At 40.3% G+C, this 21,481-nt stretch overlaps 1 protein-coding gene across 5 annotated transcripts in view; it reads right to left on the reverse strand.

The window, feature by feature from the left end:
- Window positions 1-21,481, reverse strand: part of HIVEP2 (human immunodeficiency virus type I enhancer binding protein 2) — a 218,418-nt gene that overhangs the window by 178,177 nt on the left and 18,760 nt on the right. The window lies entirely within an intron of this gene.

Genomic DNA, 21,481 nt, shown 5'->3' on the forward strand with positions numbered 1-21,481 from the left:
CATGCTCCAAGGAAACCATTATGATATATCAAAGGCTGATTAGCCATATAAAATATGATGTGGCATTAACTATATAAAGAAACATCTTCAAAATGGTATATTCAGATTTCTATCTATATACAGAAATCTATCTGAATATTTCTGAAGACTTTAAAATATGTTGTGCTCATGTGGCATTGGTATAGTGTACACTGGTTGATGATTCAAAATATTTTAGTATCTATCTACATATACGAACATTTATAATCTGAGAAACCCATATGCTCAAGACAATTTAAACATGAACAGGGCAGAGGAAAGAGCCAACAATATGAAGACTGAGCTAGGGAATGAATTACTTACCAAGCATGTAGAATAAGACTTCACATACCAAACGTTTTTGAGTTTGGGGTTTTTTTTAGTATATATCTAAAAGGTTAAAAGTACTTTCAGCCAAAAAACTTTCATTGATCATTGTCATGAACACGGATCACCCAGAAAAACTATGCATTTATTTATATAGATTTACTAGAGTTATTATCATAAGTATAGATTACTATAGCAAATGTCTCTTTATACTTATAGCTACACACACACACACACACACACGGAGCCTCTCCTGTAAGACCACGAATACATTATCTGGAAATGTTGTACCAGATGGAACGAGCATGGTCTCAACCCTGGTAGAACTCAGATTCTAAGAAGAAAGATCAACAAATAGTTACTATAAACTGGGGTAACTCAGTAACGCCTTTTAAGCTACCGAGATGCATGCATTCGCTTACTCCTTCACTCTGGCTTCCCCACTGGCCTACATTCTGTTTGCCTTTTTAGATCTTCTGTCTGATTTCTATAGCTTGTCTATTTCCTTCTTCACTTTCAGGCTGTCAGCTATCACTTCTGAAATCAACGTGCCATCCTCTACTGGTGACACTCTTCTCCTTCCATCTAATGTACAGCTCCTAATCATTTCTAGAGGACTGGATCATCGAGCCGGTAAAAACTGAGACTAAAATAAGGACAAACAAGCCCCGAGTGATGGCTTAATAAGTGTTTCATATCATTGTGGCTTGATGAAATTATGGTGTTCTTTCAGATGTGATATTTCTATTATCTCACTAACCCAGGCAGACATTTGAGAAGACAGTTAAAACAAATGTTCTACCCACAAAATTTCCCACCTTTTCTCCCATGCCCTTCTAAAAAACCACAAAAACATTAAAAGCCCTCAAGAGAGAGGGGACATATGTATACCTGTGGTTGATTCATGTTGATGTATGACAGAAAGTATTGTAAAGCAATTATCCTCCAATTAAAAATAAATTTTTTAAAAACATTAAAAATCCCACATTTTTGCTTAAAAGAAATACACCTGCTGTCAGAAAAAGGTTTCTTTAAGTAGAGTACTTGGAAACGGTATTATAACACACAGACTATGTTTCCCAAAGAGTGGTCCTCAGATCACCTGCATCAAAGTTACCTGATTTGCTTCTTAAAATGCAGATTTCCTATACTCCTCCTCAGATGTACTGAATCATATTTTTAGAGCCTAAGACCTTGAACTTTTTAAAAGCACCTTAGGAGCCTGTTGAGCATGATAAAACTTGAAAGCACCAATCTAAATAATCAAAGAGTGTTTACTGAAGATGTCAGGCTGAGCCCCAAAGACTCAAGTCTTATTTCACTATCAGCTTATAGCATTTACTGAGTGCCACCCTCTGCCAAACACTGGATAAAATTAAGTTCAAAAAGTTTGAAAAATAAAGTTTAAAGGCTGTCGCTGCCCCGGAAGCTTCCATTGTAACCAGGAAGACAAAACAGACAAATGAAAATGCTTTAAAATAGGCACATGAAGCATTCAGAGGGGGAGGATGGGGGCGATGCTGCAGTCCCCTGTACGGTGGGCAAAAAGACACTGAAAGGAGCCGAGTTCAGGACTGAGCAAAGTATCGCTGAACTCCTAACGGAAGACTCCCAAGACAAGCCAGAATCAAAAAGGAGAGCTTTTCAAACGCAAATCTCTGAAGAGGTGTGGAGGTTGCCAGAGGGCATTTAAGATCAAGAAGAAAATACCTATTATCATATCTCCTGCTGCCATAGACAGAAAGAGAAATGCCTGTATGCGGGGTTATTAAAAAACCTCAGACATTGTTTGGCAAAACCTTAAAGAGGCGCTGTTATGCCCAGTTTACAGATGAGAAAACTAAGCATCAGCCAAGGCTCTTTCCAGAGCTGGTCCTTTCCTTCCATCAGCAATTCTCTGCCCCGCCTGACACCGCCCCAAGTACAAAAGTCATTAATTCATTATGTCCTTCAAAACAGCAAGCCAGTCAACACATTATATCTCTCCCTCCCTCCATTTCAAAAAGCCAGCCAAAAAAATGTGTGTGCACCTGTGTGCGTATGGCCATATATGAGCATACATGTATGCACAAGTGTGTGTGTGACTAATTTAACTAACCACTCATTTTTCTTAATAGTCATTATATTTTGGCATCCTCAAAGATACTCCAGCAGCACTAGCATTTATGACAAATTATACTGAAAATAAAGTCTCTTTGATTTGTGATCAAAATAACCACCCCAAATCACCATACTGGGTCAGTGATACACATCTTTCCACTGGCTATATTCTCCAATATGACAACCACAGGTGACTGTTTAACATTAACAGTAATTAAATTAAACACTCAGTCCCTCAGGTACTCCAAAGCCACACAGAGTTAGTAGCTACCCTATGGTCGGTGCGGATACAGGGCTTTTCCATCATTGCAGAGTTCAATTGGATACAACTGTCCTAGGGAACCAAGCCTCCCAAAAATACAACTACACATCTCAATATAAACAACAACTGTCATTTACCTCTATTTCTAAACCTATGATGACACCAGTGATCAAATGTGTTCCCTTCCACTAAGCCTGTCTAAGTCCCTTGAGTAGAAACACACAGCTTCCTCCTCAGACATCTCAACTCCTTTTGCTCATCACACTTCTCTTTTCATGGCTGTTTTCATCACAACCTGATAGTTATATGCACACCATCCTCCCTACAGCAAGCCCCTCCAGACCAATGGTTGTCATGTGAGCACTCTCACTACCTAATTCAGTAACAGTTCCATAAATACAAGGTATATTCTTAATTAAAAGATTACTAGGTAGAATATCGGCTCCCCAGGTAGTTCAGTGGTAAATAACCCGCCTGCCAGTGTAAGAGCCCTGAGTTCCATCCCTGGGTCGAGAAGAGCCCCCTGGAGAAGGAAATGGCAACCCGCTCCAGTGTTCCTGCCTGGGAAATCCTATGAACAGAGGAACCTGGCAGGCTATAGTCTATGGAGTCACAAAGAGCCAGACACAACTCAGCAAATAAACAAGGTAGAACATGATACTGATGGAAACATCCAGAGAATAACAATATAGATATGAAAGGAAGAAAGAAAGAAGTCCAAAGCACAGTAAGGTTTTGTAATCACTACCAAGAGGTAACTGCTTAGATGGAAACGCTGCTTGTGTCACATGTTTAGAAGGAGAAGAATGAGATTCTTTTAGGAGTAGGTCCAAAAATGTCCTTCGCTGACATACATCAGAGGAGGACTGGGCTATCTGACACCTACCCTATGACAGTGTCATCAGTCAGCATACAGAGACTGGCCCCAAGCCCTGTGCTGGGGCACAAAGCCAGTGCTCCTGGTGATCAGTGGGAATCAGACGGTTAGCTCAGGAGAAGCTTCTTCAGGAAAGTTTGTATCACTCTGATTCTCATTCATGCAATTACAACGTCCTCAAACACTCAAGCCTTGGGATTCACATGAGGACCCCTTCTTTCACTCTGAGAACTTTCTCTGGACCAGTGAAGGCAAATTTCCTTCATGGTATCATTTGGATAGTTTCAAAGTATACAGCGTATGAACAACATTAGCAGACGAGATGGTTGGATGGCATGACAATGGACCTGAGTTTGAGCAAGCTCCAGGAGATGGTGAAGGACAGGGAAGAACGGCGTGCTGCAGTCCAGGGGTCGCAGAGTCAGACACGACTAAGCAACCGAAAACAACAACAGATGAAAAACAGCATCTGATATTTTTGAAAACTCTGTTGGCAAAGGGGAAACCCATGTATCAGGGCACACTGGATACGTCTATGAAGACAGAAAAATTACAAAGGAAGAGAAAAGTCACTCCATTTGTACTGCAGCACTCAGGGCTTTATTTGGCCAACTTGAATGCAGCTTCCCTTTCTTCAGTAAGCTCAGGGACACTTTCCCACAAGCCATGGAAGCTAGAGGTACCCTCGAGGCCACCTTAGGCCCGAGGAAAGGTAACTTCACAGGAAATGAAAGTAGGCAGAAGGGGGAGAGCATGAGTGATGACAGTCGAAGAGATTTGAGATAAGCGCTGGAAGGGGGCGCTGAGGTGGCCCGTAGAGGAAACGAAACTTCAAACCCGCGGAGACGCATCATTTTCCACAAGAAAGTCACCCACTCTTGCCCCAACCTCACCTTCAACCCTGGCCCCACTGCTCACCATGATGGCCTTTCTTCATTGTTCACGTTTTAGGTGGATGAAAAGGGCCAACCAAAAAAAAAAAAACTCCGCGTCTAATGCTTGACTAATCAAATCACCAGCGGCAAGTTGCTCCTCTGCAAACACCTTTCCTGTCACAGCATCCCCCAAACTTGGTCAGACTGGGGCCCTGAAACACAACCAGGCTCTCAGCTTAGAAACTAAGACACTGGGGAGGTGCTTAGACTCTGTGATCACAGCACAGGCAACGGAGCAAGATGGCACAGCCCCCTGCATTAGAATCCGGGGTCACTGCGTATCCGTGTATAACCCCGGGCAAGCTATTTACCTTCTCGGTGCCTCCATTTCCTCAGCTGTCAACTAACAATGATCACCACATGCCAACCAATTTGATATCCACCAAATTCTCGGTCATTTCAACATATTTGAAACATTTCACGATTTCAACATTTCTGAAACCTGACTGTAGTCTTACTTATCATTAAGAGCATATTTCAGTTAACTGGAGGCTCTGTTGTTCTTTCTTCAGTTCAGTTCAGTTCAGTTCAGTCGCTCAGTCGTGTCCGACTCTTTGCAACCCCATGAATCGCAGCACGCCAGGCCTCCCTGTCCATTACCAACTCCCGGAGTTAACTCAGACTCACGTCCATCGAGTCAGTGATGCCATCCAGCCATCTCATTCTCTGACGTCCCCTTCTCCTCCTGCCCCCAATCCCTCCCAGCATCAGAGTCTTTTCCAATGAGTCAACTCTTCCAATCAGGTGGCCAAAGTACTGGAGTTTCAGCTTTAGCATCATTCCTTCCAAAGAAATCCCAGGGCTGATCTCCTTCAGAAGGGACTGGTTGGATCTCCTTGCAGTCCAAGGGACTCTCAAGAGTCTTCTCCAACACCACAGTTCAAAAGCATCAATTCTTCGGCGCTCAGCCTTCTTCACAGTCCAACTCTCACATCCATACATGACCACAGGAAAAACCACAGCCTTGACTAGATGGACCTTTGTTGGCAAAGTAATGTCTCTGCTTTTCAATATGCTATCTAGGTTGGTCATAACTTTCCTTCCAAGGAGTAAGCATCTTTTAATTTCATGGCTGCCGTCACCATCTGCAGTGATTTGGGAGCCCCCCAAAATAAAGTCTGACACTGTTTCCACTGTTTCCCCATCTATTTCCCATGAAGTGATGGGACCAGATGCCATGATCTTCGTTTTCTGAATGTTGAGCTTTAAGCCAACTTTTTCACTCTCCACTTTCACTTTCATCAAGAGGCTTTTGAGTTCCTCTTCACTTTCTACCCATGTTCTTTCTTAGAGGTACATTAAATGCCATCTTACAAGTAATGGCACCTTAATGTCTATGAAGTACTGTAGAACCTAATTCATAGAGTTTTGGTAAAGTTTCAATCCTTAAATGTGGTTCGAGTATTGAGAATAGTGCTTGGTCTTGAGTAAGGTGTACAATTATTATTAGTTATGATTATTAAATTCATGACTCTAGAAATGGATGCAGTCATAAGATAAAATCCTATTATTAACCAAAACTATGTGTTAGAATGATGGTTAATGCAGAGGTGTTGGAAGGGATGGTGAAATACCTCATTAAAATCTGATTTATCCCCAGCCCTTGGCTTCCCAGGTGGCTCAGTGGTAAAGAATTCGCCTGCCAATGCAGGAGATGCAGGAGGTGCAAGTTCAATGCCTAGGTCAGGCAAATCCCCTGGAGGAAGAAATGGCAACCCACTCTAGTATTCTTGCCAGGAAAATCCCATGGACAGAGGAACCTGGTGGGCTAGAGTCCACGGGGTTGCAAAGACTCGGACACAACTGAGCGACTGAACAGGCAGGCACTTGGCACTGTGCCTGGCACATAGTAAGTTCTCTCGGTAAGTATTAATAGCTGTTGACTAAAGCAACTGAAAGTACAACCCAGCCTTATTCATGCCACAAGACTCCCTGAAACACACAAAACATCCAATACAGTTTATAGGAAGGGAAACAGCTAGGTGCATGGCTCTTCAATGCTATGTTATTATAACAGATCCCTACTTCTTAAAGGCTGGGGACATTTTTCCAAATCAAGATTTTGTGCAGATTTTGTCCCCAATAATTCTCTCCCAGATTTTCTCAACTGTCCACAAATATAAATCCTAAACCCCATCTGTCAAGGCGCACCTTAAATTTCATTTTTCTAAGACGCTTTCCCCATCTTATCCCCTGTTCTTTCTATTCCCACCCTCACATCACCTCAGCTACCGTATTCACTTTACTTGGACCTCACTGGACAGAATAATACGACCTGTACCAAAATATTATGTAAGAAAGGGCACTCTGTCTTGATGGTCACTGGCTTACCTATAGGGTCTTACATGGGGTCCCTACGTTCGTATCTGAATTGCTACCCCTCCCCCCCAAAAAAGATGTTGAAGCTCGAACCCCAGGATCTCAGAATGCAACCATACTTGGAAACAGAGTTGTTACATATATAATTAGTTAAGATGAGTTGATAATGGAGTAGAGTGGGACCCTAATCCAGTATGACTAGTGGTCTTATGAGAAGATGCCATTTGAAGACACAGAGGCACTGAGAGAACATCATGTGAGTGATGCATCTAACCAGCCAAGGACCCACAAGAACAGGAGGCCTGGACCAGAAGCTAGGAGAGAGGCATGGACCAGATTCTTCCTCTTGGACCTCAGAAGGAACCAATCCCGTTCACACTTTGACTTCAGACTTCTAACATGCAGAGCTGTGAGAAAATAAATCCCTGCTATTTTCAGGCACCTAGTTTGTGCCACTTCACTAACATTCAGGAAACTAACATCTCTCCTCATTTAAGAGGCTGTGACACTGGGGTCTCTTCACTGCTGTCTTTCTACTTTGACCAGCCCTTTCTAATCTTCTCTGTGGGTTTGTCCTCTGGTCTCAGGTCTTTAAAAGTTGGCGTTTCTCAGGGGGTGGTCCCAGGACTTGTTTTCTTACTAAATGTCCTCCTTTATATCCTCTCATCTACCCCAATTCAATTACAGTCTACCTGCTGATGGCTCCCAAATTTCTGTCTCCTATCCTCTCCTTTGTATCTACATATTCAACTGGCTACTTACAAGTCCACTTAGATAACTCAAAGCCATTTTAAACTCAACAAATCCCAAAACTAAAGTCATGGCTCCCTCAAACCAGGCTCTTCTCATGCCAATGGATGGCAACTCTGCTCCTTCAGGCGCAAGGGCCTCACACAGGATTCATTCTTGTCTATTTCCCCTCCTTCATTCTCCATATCCAAACTACCATCAGATCTATTTCTCCCCAGGGAAATTTCTCAAATCTCCCCACTTGTCCCCATTCTCCATCTTCATCATTCCACTGTAGTACATTAATCCAGTGTAACAACACACTCCCTAGATTACTGCAATAGCCTGTTAACTAGTTCCAGGTCCATTCATGGTGTCCTCCAGTTTGTTCTGCAGCAGACTGAGTAATATTCATAAAGCAAATCTGACCCTTTCATCTTCGTGCTCAAACACCCTCTAAGGCTTTCCATTCCATTCATCTTAGGATAAAGACCAATATCTTAAACTAAGGCTCTGCATACAATGGCCCCACCAACTCTCCCAGCTTCACCTGCCCTGCTCTTGAAGGTGCTCCAGCCATGGCAGTGCTTCATTGATTCTGAGGGGACCCTTGGTCCCAGCCATCACAGGGCCAACGTGCAAGCAGCTCCCTCTACCTGCTGGTGATGGTTCAGTCGCTAAGTCATGTCCGACTCTTCCGACCCCATGGACTGTAGCCCACCGAGGCTCCTCTCTCCATAGGACTTTCTAGGCAAGAATACTGGAGAGGGTTGCCATTTCCTTCTCCAGGGTCTTCCAGACCCAGGAATCGAACCTGAGTCTCTTGCATTGCAGGCGGACTCCTGCACTGCAGGCGGATTCTTCACCGAATGAGCTATAACCCGTGAACTTCCTTCACTTAGTAAATGTCTCCTCATCAGTCACTCTGGGCTCAACACACCCCACCTTCAGAAGATCATTCCTTGACTTTGCCCAAAAGACAAAGCTGCCCCATTCTCCTCTCTCCTCACACCTTACTCATCTACAGCGTAGCACTTAAGCATAGTATATAATTATAGATCCATATGAATACTGGATTAATATGGATGGGTGTCCCCCACAAAGGTTGAAACCATGCCTTTCTTATTCCTGCTGTACTTCCAGCTCTTAGAACACTGTCTGGCATATAACAGACACTCAAAAATATTGGCTAAATAACAAACAGTAAACAAACATGATATATGTGTTGAAAGAAGCTACTGTATTTTAATTGTCTAACATATATTAATGCAAATTCTTTCTTCATATACAGTGTTTTTTAATTTTCTAAAACTTCTATTCTAACATAGTGGACATACAAAAATATGGGCAATAGTTTAGGTAAACTAGATTTCAAACATATTTCTTCTAATGTCAGAGAAGGCAATGGCACCCCACTTCAGTACTCTTGGCTTGGAAAATCCCATGGACGGAGGAGCCTGGTGGGCTGCAGTCCATGGGGTCGCTAAGAGTCGGACACAACTGAGCGACTTCACTTTCACTTTTCACTTTCATGCACTGGAGAAGGAAATGGCAACCCACTCCAGTGTTCTAATATGCTATTGTTAACACTTAGGCTGCCATAAACAATGATTAATATATGTCACTAAAAATTTCACCTCTAATTAGCTGTTAACTTCTTTCGTATGCTTATTCTAATTGTCCACATATGAGTAAGTGAAAGTAACGGTTCTGTCTGTGAAATACTCTAAGTTTTGCAACCAATTTCTTTCTTCTCCAGGATTATTGATCTATTTTATATGAAAAATAAAATATGCTTAATAATAGAAAAATAAAGTGCTGATGTTACATTGCCAAAATGAGTGACTTATCACTCCAGCCCTATTAAAACATTTTCCTCAAAATTTCCTGAGTGCATGCCTTGATGTGGTGCTGAGAAGGGACAGCAAATGCCAGCTGAAATGGCTTCCATGTAACAGTCACCCACAGCAGATGGCAACAAGTATGAATGCGTGTGAACTCCAAACTGACAAATTTCACTCTTGTTAACAGTGATGATAAAAGAGAATGTAACATATCTTTTCTAAACGATGGGGAAATGTTAGTAATTCAGATTTTACTTCATTTAGTGGGAGTCTTAGATACAATTTCTAGTGATATGTGTACCCAACAGCAGCCTCAAACCTTGCCCACGACTGTACAAAGGACAATGCTAAGCAATATCCCCCAAATAATCATATCTGCACATCAAATAAATTCTGTTTCTCAAACAGCTTCATGCACATTCTGAAAACCATACTATTCTTCTATAATTTTAGCAAGAACACTGATAGTACTGAAATGAAACTACCACAATAGTCTCTCTCCTCCCCTTTTCAATACCTTCTTCTTTCAACCCCCTCTGCCCTCCTCTTCACCTTCCTATTTATTTCTTCTCTTAAGCAAACTCAGAATTAAAACTGCAACAGTACTGAGAGTTTTCACAGATGCAAATCCTACTTCCCACTAGCTACATCCTCCTGGGTCTTACCCTACCTGATCCTCTTATCTTTGGATTCAGTTTTGAATTTAGATGCTACTTAAAAAACAAACTACTAAAGCATTAACAGAGTCAATGCCTCCCTAGGACAATAGCATTTGGGCATTCGGCATTGCCTTTCAACTCTGCAGGCCTATAGCTGTTTCAGAATCGTCTCCTCAAGATTCATGCCCATGAGGTCATGCCCAGCTGACCTCTTTGGAACATGATACCATGAAGCACAGCTGTAAAAATAGAACACTCTATAAGAAGTCCTTATTCACCAATAAACACAATGTTCCTTCAATTTTAGAGAACTAACACCTTCTTATATTGTAAGTATGGGGGAAATAAATGAATGAAAGAGCCTTAACCTACAAAAATGTTTTTTCCCACGACCAAGCGATGTAAAAACAAACTGACACATACAGGTTGCAGTAATTTTGAAAACGATGACGGCATAAGAGCAGTTTAACTGAGACAGCCTGAAGTCTCAGATTAAGTCATTCCTACCATGATTTAAAAATATATATATAAATATCTGTAGTTAACACATTCATGTGTTTCTTCAGGGTATATAATTCCTTACATACTATTTTACTTTTAAGTCATACAATTTAGATTGCTTTATTTTTAAAACATGTTCTTCTGCTTTGATTGAAATGTCTTTGTTAACTCCAAGTCACTGATCTATCCCAAATTCTACCTAGTTTAATGACATTTTCACTCACTCACACTGGATTTCTTAATTCTAGTGTATTTGCAATATTTAAAAAAAATTTAAGTCTATAAAAACACAAGCAAAAAGAACTCTCAAACATTATAAAGTAAATCAGCTCAACTCTTTTTTTTTTCATGACGAAAGATCTAAATAAAGTAAATAAAAGGAAAAGTAGAAAAATAATAGTATTAAATGCACTTTGTGTGAAATATATAAACATCCTCTATCCTCTTCCTGATGACAGTGCTTTGATTCACCCATATCAGAGCTTTATGTTTTAAGAGTTGATTCATAATTGTGCTTTAAAAAATCAAAAAGTGAATCTTTCTAGAGTCTCATCGGTGAGGTCAGGAATGTACTTTATTAGTGGCAGCTCAAATCAGGAACTGTCTACAAATACCTCCTAAGTAAATCTAGGTCCACAGTAATCTCACAATCTCACATACAGGTCTTTTTTTTTAAGTCACACTGCTCTTAATAAAGCACATGTTATAATGCAGTTTATAGGATGGATAAGTTTATTACTCTTCTATTCAAAGACCCAAATTTATAAATTTCCTCTTATTTGCCTTCTATGAATAACTCCATGTTCAAACCTATTAAGTTTTAGAAAATAAAACACAATATCCATCATCTATGCGAGGACAGTAAAGGTACATTTTTAAATATTGATAATCAGATTTAGTGTAAAAAACAATACCTTGCCATACTCCTCACTCTGTTCCTTTCATATTTTAGAATGACTATTCTTAAGATTAATAACATCGATAAATGTATGCCAGCTCCACACTGGTCAGTAATGTTAAAGAGGAAAGAATCTTGGTCCTCAGTGGAGGCAGAAATGTCTGAAGGAATTATCTATTCACAGATGAAATCACAGGAGTTAAAAAAACCCGTGCATGCTAAGTCGCTTCAGTCGTGTCCAACTCTTTGCGACCCCATTGACTGTAGCCCGCCAAGGCGCCTCTGTCCGTGGGATTCACCAGGCAAGAATACTGGAGTGGGCTGCCATGCTCTCCTGCAGACAAAAAAAAACCCTCTACGTGTTCTTTATTCTAGATAAAAATCAGAGACCTTTCAAACACATTTTTATATCTTTAAACATAAACTTTTAAAAAGTATTCCTATAGTAGGAGATTAAGTTTCATCCTGTGAAACTATTCTGTTCACTGTAAAGACACAGTAGGCAAATTTTCTGTTGGGTCCTGCAAATGCTTTCCTTTCACACTCATTTCATCTCCAAAAGTAAGAATGATAGACCATTTTGCATAACTGCTACATAAGGTCAGAGAACTACAGCTAAAAAGAAAGTCACAAACATAAGAATAATGTCCCTTCTGTCACATTCTGCTACTTATTTGTCACATCGTTATCTTGGTATCTCCAGAGTCCTGACTTCCAAAGCTCAGGGCACTCGGAGCTGGCCTGAGGCCAGGGGCTCACAGCACCACCACTTCCCGGGGAGTTCCAGTCTTGCACGACCCAGATAGCATGATCACGTTTTGGATTACCACCACTAACAAACTGAGACACACCGCCCCCCCTGCCTCCCCAAGACCCAACACCAGAAGGAGAACTCATTTGGCTATTCCCCAACTACCAAGAAACAAATTCCCAAGTACATCTTAAACTTCCAAGACTTTACCAGACAGATTATTGTTTGAAATAATGAAAGAATAAACTTCCCTTAGAAAAAGAAAAGAAACTTACCACTAACAGGAAGAAAGACTTTTTAGTCAGATTGACTAACCTAAATAAAAGTAATTATCAATCTATCCTTTTCAGTAATTCATTCATTCATTCACCCATGTATCCAGCAAATTGTGCAACGAGCCACAGTAAGGAAGCAGGAGGGGTAGTCATGATAAAGGGGTGTGTCTGAGGTTTGAATTCAGACTGTCTGCTAAACAGAAGCTCCAAAGCACACCACTTTGTGACCTTGGATAAGATATTTAATCTCTCTGTCCTTCAGTTGTATCGCCTATAAAATGATGAGACTAAAAGCCCTGCCTAACTAAAAGAGATAAAGATATATAGAAATAGATTAAATTAATTAATACATAGAAAAGTGCCTAGAAAAGTGCCTGGCATTCAATATTTTTATTTTTTAGTTACCAATACGAACTAAAAACATGATTAGATTCTAAAGTTAGAATGATAAACAGGCTCTATTGCCCTCTCCCAGCTGAAATGACAATGGAGTGGGGCCATGAATTAACTATGAGCTTGTGGTTTATCCTAATTTGAAAACATTAGAGAAAAAAAGATTGTAAAACTTCTTTTGGTAATTCAAGGATTTAATCCTCTTTAAGTCAGAAACTTCTGTGTCTAATTTAAATGTCTCCCCTACACTCACCAATACTAGGGGCTTAAATAGTCATTCACGCTACAGAGCAAATGACAGACAAAAATAAACACCAGCCATCTCGTAGTTATTAAATCACTTTTGAGTTTTTATTTTCCTTTGAGTGTCCACAGCCTTTGGTACTGACACTCTCTCTCTCTTTGGGGAAAGCCTGGCTCCTACAATGAGATTTTTCTGGTTGCTCTCCTGTATCTCTGGTCCATATTTTCATGGCCTGGCTCAGTTTACCATGTTTTACATGGTCTCCCAATTGTCCTTTAAACTCCAGCCACACTAAACTATTTGGGATTCCCCACACTCCCCCATGCATTCTCAAACCCTCCCCACACTGTTCTAGTGACCTACTGACCCCCGGAAGAGCAGCTGAGAGAATAGTCCCTGCACCCCTGCCCCAAGGACAGCTTAGGGCTCCTTCTAGACTTTATCACCCTCTACTTCCTTCTATTTTTACATTCATTCCACAATATCCTCATCCTTAGATTATAAGTCAGTTCCCTCAGAGATCAGGATGTCTTTGAGGGTATCAATGTAAGCTTTCAGTTATTATTTGATAATATTGTAAATAACATTAAATAAACAAGGAAATAAGTAGACTTTTTAAAATTTCCTCCTGTAGACCAAGTACTTTACATATATTAATTCACTTAATCTTAGAACAACATTTGAAATCCATTTTAGGAATTATCCTTGTTGTACAGGTGAGGAAAACTGAGGCTAAGAAACGTGAGGCAACTTGCCCAAAGTCATACAAACAGAAAGTCACTGAGGCAACATTCAAACCCAGACAGCCCAGCTCTGAAACCCCCACTCCTGATCATGCTCTATACTGCCTCTTTTCCAGCCATAAATCTGATTAAGCAACAGAACCGGCTCTCAACAAAAATGATGCAATTTACATCCCTGGAGAGCTTTAAATATAGATTGTTTTTGTTAAGACCAACTTGCTTCTGGAGGCAAAGGAAGGACGAGATGACCACAGCCTGTTCCTCCCACTATCATGTACCTTCTTCCATTATTTTATATACTCATTCATACTCTGCCAGAGAACAAAGAAACACCTTTTAATATAAACTCTGCCCAATATCTAACATACTGAGTATTATCAATAAATCAATACTCATGAATAATTGCATCATTGATAATAGGGACAAATAATTAAAAGTTAATAGTTGGGACATCTCTGGCAGTACAGTGATAGAGACTCTGCACTTCCAATGCAGCAGGCACAGGTTCGATGCCTGGTCAGGGAACTAAGATCTTACATGTCATGTGGTGTGGCCAAAAAATAATAATAATAATAAATAAAAATAAATAAAACTACACAAAGAGCTACTTTCAAAACAATAAAAAACAACAGAAAGCTGAGTTAAAAAAAAACACAAATCAAAAAATAGCTGAGACTATAAAGAAAAGAATAAAATACAGAGATGATACTACCTATTATATTTCCCATTATGTGAGCTTCAATTTCCACATTCTATCAGAAATTTTACTTAGCTCAACCCCACCAGGAGGTTATATTGAACACCTTGGAGAAGACATTTTTTTTAATGTTCTAGTTGAGATACTTTATTGGATGGAATCCAGTCTGTTTTTCATTCTCTGCACCTCAGACAGACAGGGAAACTAAAATTCACCATCAAGCCAATGCTTTCAGGATTAAAATATCTAAATTTCCAAATCCTGTAGTCAAGTCACTCATTTTGTCATAAATATTTATAAGCACCAAGATCAGCTACATAATTTGCAAAGCCCAATGCAAAACAAAACTACAAGGTTCCTTGTTCAAAAAGTAAGAATTTTAAGACAACAGAGTGTTAAACTAAGCCGGGGGCCTGGGGACTGCACAGATCACATGCCTACGTACAAAGTTGGTCCTCTGGAGCCCATAGAGTCTATGCTGGGCACCATCCTAGGCACTGAAAGTAAAGCCATGGGCTTCTAATCCACAATTCCCATTTCCAGAAAGGTTCAAACCCAACATCAAAGATCCTATTAGGCAATGAATGGTCAAAGAGAAATTATGTTTAAGAGCTCAGAGAATCTTTGGATCTCAAACCGGTATGTAGCGCCTTAGCGTTAAGTGCTAATAGTGAGTGATAGTCACTCAGTTGTGTCCAACTCTTTGCGGACCCCCACGGACTGCTCTGTCCATGGAATTCTCCAGGCAAGAATACTGGAGTGGGTTGCTATTTCCTTTTCCATAAGGGCTAATAAAAATGGTCCAAATTCAAGTGGACTGATCTTTTGCTTCACTAAATGTCTTCTTTTGTAAATCAGTAGTCAATAAGCATTTTTAAAAAAATGATTCTCCTTAGATGGAAAAGGAAAGCTGCAAATGATTAGAACAGTAAACAAAGCACGCAGGAAGACAGTATTGCTTAAACATCATGCTTCTTTCAACGTTTTTCAACTTCCTAAATGCCTATTGTGCATCTACTCTATGTTTTTAATTCATTGAAAGAAAATCAAATACTGTCTCATATTTGCTGAATTCAAACCACTGAATAAAAAGAGGACTCTGAAATTATGACCCAGGGACAGGAGACAGTGTCTAAAACATGACAGGTAGAGATAGCATCTTAGTATCTTCACTGGGCACCCATGCCTTGGGCATCTGCCCTGACTGGGGCACTGCTCTAGGCCTTGAGGAAATCAGCGGGGACAAGACAAACTCTGCCCTGGCTGGTGAAACTCACTGGGCAAAGCATACAGTACAAAACCAATTATTTTAAAAATACTTTTCAAGCTATTTCAAATCATGATTCTGAGATATAATGGATCGCATTTAGTCTAGGATATTCCTCCAAGAAGCACAACCTTCTCAGCTGAGAAACAATTTATTCTTCTACCCACCCTACTCAGAATTATAGTTTTCGTTACTATACAGACACAAAATTCTTCTGCCACAAAAAAAGTAGAATGTATCCCCCAAAGTATATCTATTTATAACTCCTATATGAATCAAGTTTTACATCTGTATCAGAATCACAGATGACGTGTTGATTTGATGTGTTGATATAAAAATTCAGATTCTATGTACAGTCCATATGAATTCTTCACACAGTGGTTTTTAGAAAACAGCAGGCTAACCTCTGTGTTGTTACAGGATTTAATTAATGTGTCTAAGGTTCCGACTTAGCACCTCCAGTGAGATGCTGAATAAAAACTGAGGATTATTTTTAATACAGATCTGGAGTAATTGATCCTTATATTAATAGTGCTAAATAAATACATTCATAATACCAGTGTTGTAAATGGCCAAGCTGGGTTTTAAAGCTGTTAAATCTTATTATAAAGTAAATAAGCATGGTGAAGGAAACCCAACTATATTGTGGCCACAAAAGTTTGAGACCAATTTCCAGTTTAACAGTTGTCTTTGTTATATCAAAATTTTCTTCTGTGTAATTTTATTATTGGGGAGAGAAGGGAAAAAGAATCATATAAAAAAACCAATCTTGCATTAATGTATTGCTTTTCAGTTTTACAAGACACTTTCTCTCACACCATCTCGTTTGCCCCTTGAATCCATTTAGTTATTGAGAGTAAATTTTAATGGAGTCCACTCTCTTTGGCATAATACTGAACAGTCACAAGTTCTCTGTTCTTAACTTCTAACTTTATTTCCTTTACAGAGTCATTGAAAATATCTGTACAAATATTTTTGCACATCTCACCACCAAATAAGAGTGCTATGAAAACAACTTGAATGAGGTTCACATGGTAAAAAGACAGGGTATTTATGTTATATTCCGTCAAAGCAACAAGCTATCTAAAAAAGATATAATGTTGCAATCTACCGCTCTTCTTCCAAGGGTACTCAAATACTCTGCAGTTTCCTTATTGCATAAATCAGCTGAAAGCATCCCAAGGGAAATGACATTGTACTATATACACATCTAATGACCCCATGGGGACTTCTTTTACAGGAAAATATTCAGGCAATAATTATAAAAGCATAGGTCAGTCATTAGCCTTGTGAGTCAGTTTAACTTAAACATGTTAACAGTGTATGTCCCCATTTAGAGTGATTTTCTACGTTTACTGTGAACTACTAAATCATATTTTCATCTGTTAAATCCTTTCTCTGTCAAGTCTTTGATATAAGAAACCTAAGCAGACCTCCCAGTGAACTCTGGCATTTTGGCTGTAGAGCCAAAAGAACAATCTTCCATTACAAAGCCTATTCATGAGTCAAGCAGAGAAGTAATCTCAATGATGACTACCCGGCTGATATTACCCTTCTTTATCATGCTCATTAGTATATAAAACACATTTAAATTCATGTTACTAAATAACAGACTATTAATACTAAACATAGATTCTAAAGTGTAACTTGAAAGATCATTAATGCAAAGTAAAACACGTGCTATTTAAAAAGTTGGATTTGCTTGGATTCAACTTTTTAAACTGAAGAAAAACAGTGGGGGGGTGCGGGGAGGGGAACAAGCATCTATTATTTGAGCATTGTAAACCCAGGGACACAGTACTGTTTCCAAATTCACAAGATGATAAGCATTTTTTCAAACAAGATTTCACTACCTACAAAACAACGATTAAAATCTTGAATACTGAGTTGTCTTGTAAGGACAGGATGCTCGTGCTTTGCACTGAACAGTCGCATCTTTGCTTCCACAACAAAGTAAACAGGTGACAGTTAGAAGGAGGGTGAAAGGAGAGGTTTCCTGTAGGGCTTCGTGAAAAGAGAGTTGGTACAGTCTGTCAAGCGATGAACAAGTCGGCTCAGGCCCTCTGCAGCCAGCATTATTCAGCACTCTGCGCCGCAAGGCTTCGGGTCGGTGGGTCCACAGGGCTTCTCTGTGATGCAAGCGCCGTGATCTCCCCAAGGCCAGTGATGCCCGACCTCCCCGCCCTTCTAGCACAACGGAGTCCCCCGGCAGGCTCCTCAGAGGGAGCCTTGGCAAAAGTCAGTGTCTTCTCAGGGCGCCCCAGAAACTAGGTCTGGGCCGGCGCGGCGGGAGCACGAGCCCCACTTTTCTCTGGGCAGGAAGGGGGGAGGCTGAGAGCATTTCCTGTTGTGCAGCTGAAGCCGGCGGAGACGTCACGGCATTCACCCTCTCTCGGCTGTCAGCGACCCGGGGCCCAGGGTTCAGCCCCTTCCCGGGCGAGTGGCCCGGGGCTCCCCGGCGCTGGAGGGACCCCCGATTCCGGGGGTCGCCGCGAGGATCCGCTCTTCCGCTTGCCCGGGTCAGCCTGGCCGACCCGGCCGCCGCTCCTACTCCGGCTTCTTCCCCGGGGTGAGGGGAAAGGCCTGGATTTCCAGGTGTCAGAGGAAGCACTTTCCTAGGGCAAGTTTCTTTGCTTAATTTTTAACGTAATTTCCCCCAAGATGACTCTTTTTCTCCCCTAGGTTTATTTTTAAACAATCAAAAGTGAAAAAGCATTTCAGTCTTGTTGAGATTATGCTTTCTCCTTTGCCATCTCCTGTCGGTGGACTCCTTAGCTGTCAGATATAAGAGGAAAAAGGACATTTCTCTCCAGCATAGCTCCAGTGAGGACAAAGGGGGCAAGAAGACACTCCTTAGACGTTTCTAAAAGCCTATTCTATACATTTTCATTATTAAAACACCCACTGCACAACATTAAAGTCATTTTACTTATTTGGTCCTAATTTAACATATCTCAAATGTTTAATATTTTAAAAACTCAGAGTCTCTTAGGAATCAGTCTTGTACATATCCAGTTTAATGGCACTGGATTTTGGCCAGAATGTTTTAAAATTGAAATTACCCATTCATATAAAAATAACGGTGATTTTTTTAAAGTTTCCTTTATTTTAAATTTCCAGCCTTCCATTTAGTTAAGAAACCATAAACCAGACTATAACCATGTGTAATTCTAGAGAAGCAGTGGCTTAAGGTTAATAAGGGTTAAAAATGAGACCATAACGTACTGTATAATCATTTTTTAAATAAAAACTAAATGAGCTTAAGAAATTATAGATTCTGTTCTTCTCCTGGTGAATCAAAGTTCCAGATGTTACATTGTGCCGCTGTCTCTAACAACTGAACTAAGCAGTGGCTCACAAAAAGACATGAAATTTACATATTTAGGGCTTTACATGGGCTTTGGGTGACAGTGACATGTCAACATAGGTTCGTTGATTGTAACAAATGTACCACTCTATGCAAGATTTTAACAGTGGAAGAGGCTTACTAGGGGTGGGGATGGGAGGTGGGGAGGGGGAAGAGGTAGGTAGAAACCAAGGGGATATGTGGACATCTCTCTTCCAGTCAATTTTGATGTGAACATAAAAGTGCTCTTAAAAAATAAAGTCTGCTTTTAACTCTAGGTTGCTAAAAGAATCATGATATTTAAAATATGCAGTGCATTGTAACCTATGGATTCACAAGTAAATGCACCTGAAGAACTATAAAGAAATCATCATCTTGAAGCTTTGAAGAAGTTCATCATTCAGGTCTACCTCTCCTTGATAAAGAAGTTACTTTGGGGTGTGGTAGGGGGGTAGCACTGTGTAGCTGGCTCCAGGATCTTAGTTCTCAGATCACAAACTGAACATAAGCCCAAGGCACTGAGAGCCCGGAGTCTAACCACTGCATGCCAGGGGAACTCCCAGAAGTTACATTTTTTTTTTAATTTACTAATTTTTAAATTTTTTTCTTTTTTTTACATTTTAAACATATATAAAAGACTTCACAATCGGGTAAATACTTCTTGTCCTCTCCCAGCATTTACTACCTAAGGGCAGTATTTAAGGTAACCTTGGCTTCCACTCCAAGTGATCCAAAGCCCCTGAGAACCTCTGTTGTTTTTTTCCTAAACTTCTGAATAACACAATGGGATATTTTATCATGTAATAACATGAAACTAGCATAGTTTGTTAAGGTTAACATTTGTGCTCAGTCCTATCTGACTAGCCTGCCAGGCTCCTCTGTCCATGGGATTTTCCAGGCAAGAATACTGGAGTGGCTACTACTTCTTCCTCCAGGAGAAATTCCTGACCCAGGCATCGAACCCACATCTCTCAAGTCTCCTGAGTCGACAGGTGGATTCTTTATCACTGAACCACCTGGGAAGGCAGGCGTTATTAACATTTACTTCACATATATCCCTGTCCCCATCTTATCAAGAAATCAGCTCAGAAAACACAGGACTAACATACATGTGTGAACCTCAAATGGACTCCTTCCAATCTGTTTGAAAAAAAACAGCAGCCTTCCCATCCCATACTCCTAACTCCAGACTAAAACAACCCCTTCTGTACTACATACGATGCTCTGGGCTAGCTTAGTAGCCACACCTCTGCAGTACAAGTGTTGGGAAGGGCCTGGGAAATAATCCCATCCTACCACTTTATTCACTTAGTCTGAACACAGCAACTTTTAAACAACTTCCCTTGGCTTCCCAAGTTCTGTCAAAGGATTCTTGATTGTAAAAGTGATTCCGAATGTGTTCAATTCTAGGAAATGCTGCTGTGATTGTCTGTCTCCTGGGTGATTCTTGTGTTTTTGATTAGAACATACTTTTACTTATTCCTTCAAATCATCTGTCGGTGGTATATAATTAACACTCCACAAGCTGCAAATGACTGCCCAAATACTGTCTAAGCTTACTGAAGATTTTATTCAAAGTTCATGCTCTCTGGTTTATATTTAATTGCTGATGATGGCACTTGGAGAGAACAAAAGAAGGATGACTAAAAACTATTCTGTTTTATAATCCTAATTACAGAATAGAGGAAATCAGTATTACTGTAAATTAGTATATATGCAGAGTACATCATGAGAAATGCTGGGCTGGAAGAAGCACAAGCTGGAATCAAGATTGCTGGGAGAAATATCAATAACCTCAGATATGCAGATGACACTACCCTTATGGCAGAAAATGAAGAGGAACTAAAGATCCTCTTGATGAAAGTGAAAGAGGAGAGTGAAAAAGTAGGCTTAAAGCTCAACATTCAGAAAACTAAGATCATGGCATCTGGTCCTGTCACTTCATGGCAAATAGATGGGGAAACAGTGGAAACAGTGTCAGACTTTACTTTTTGGGGCTCCAAAATCACTGCAGATGGTGATTGCAGCCATGAAATTAAAAGACGCTTACTCCTTGGAAGAAAAGTTATGACCAACCTAGACAGCATATTCAAAAGCAGAGATATTACTTTGCCAACAAAGGTCTGTCTAGTCAAGGCTATGGTTTTTCCAGTGGTCATGTATGGATGTGAGAGTTGGACTGTGAAGAAAGCTGAGCACCAAAGAATTGATGCTTTTGAACTGTGGTGCTGGAGAAGACTCTTGAGAGTCCCTTGGATTGCAAGGAGATCCAACCAGCCCATCCTAAAGGAGATCA

The sequence above is a fragment of the Bos indicus x Bos taurus genome, chromosome 9, assembly GCF_003369695.1.
Source record: "Bos indicus x Bos taurus breed Angus x Brahman F1 hybrid chromosome 9, Bos_hybrid_MaternalHap_v2.0, whole genome shotgun sequence".
Lineage (NCBI taxonomy): Eukaryota > Metazoa > Chordata > Mammalia > Artiodactyla > Bovidae > Bos > Bos indicus x Bos taurus.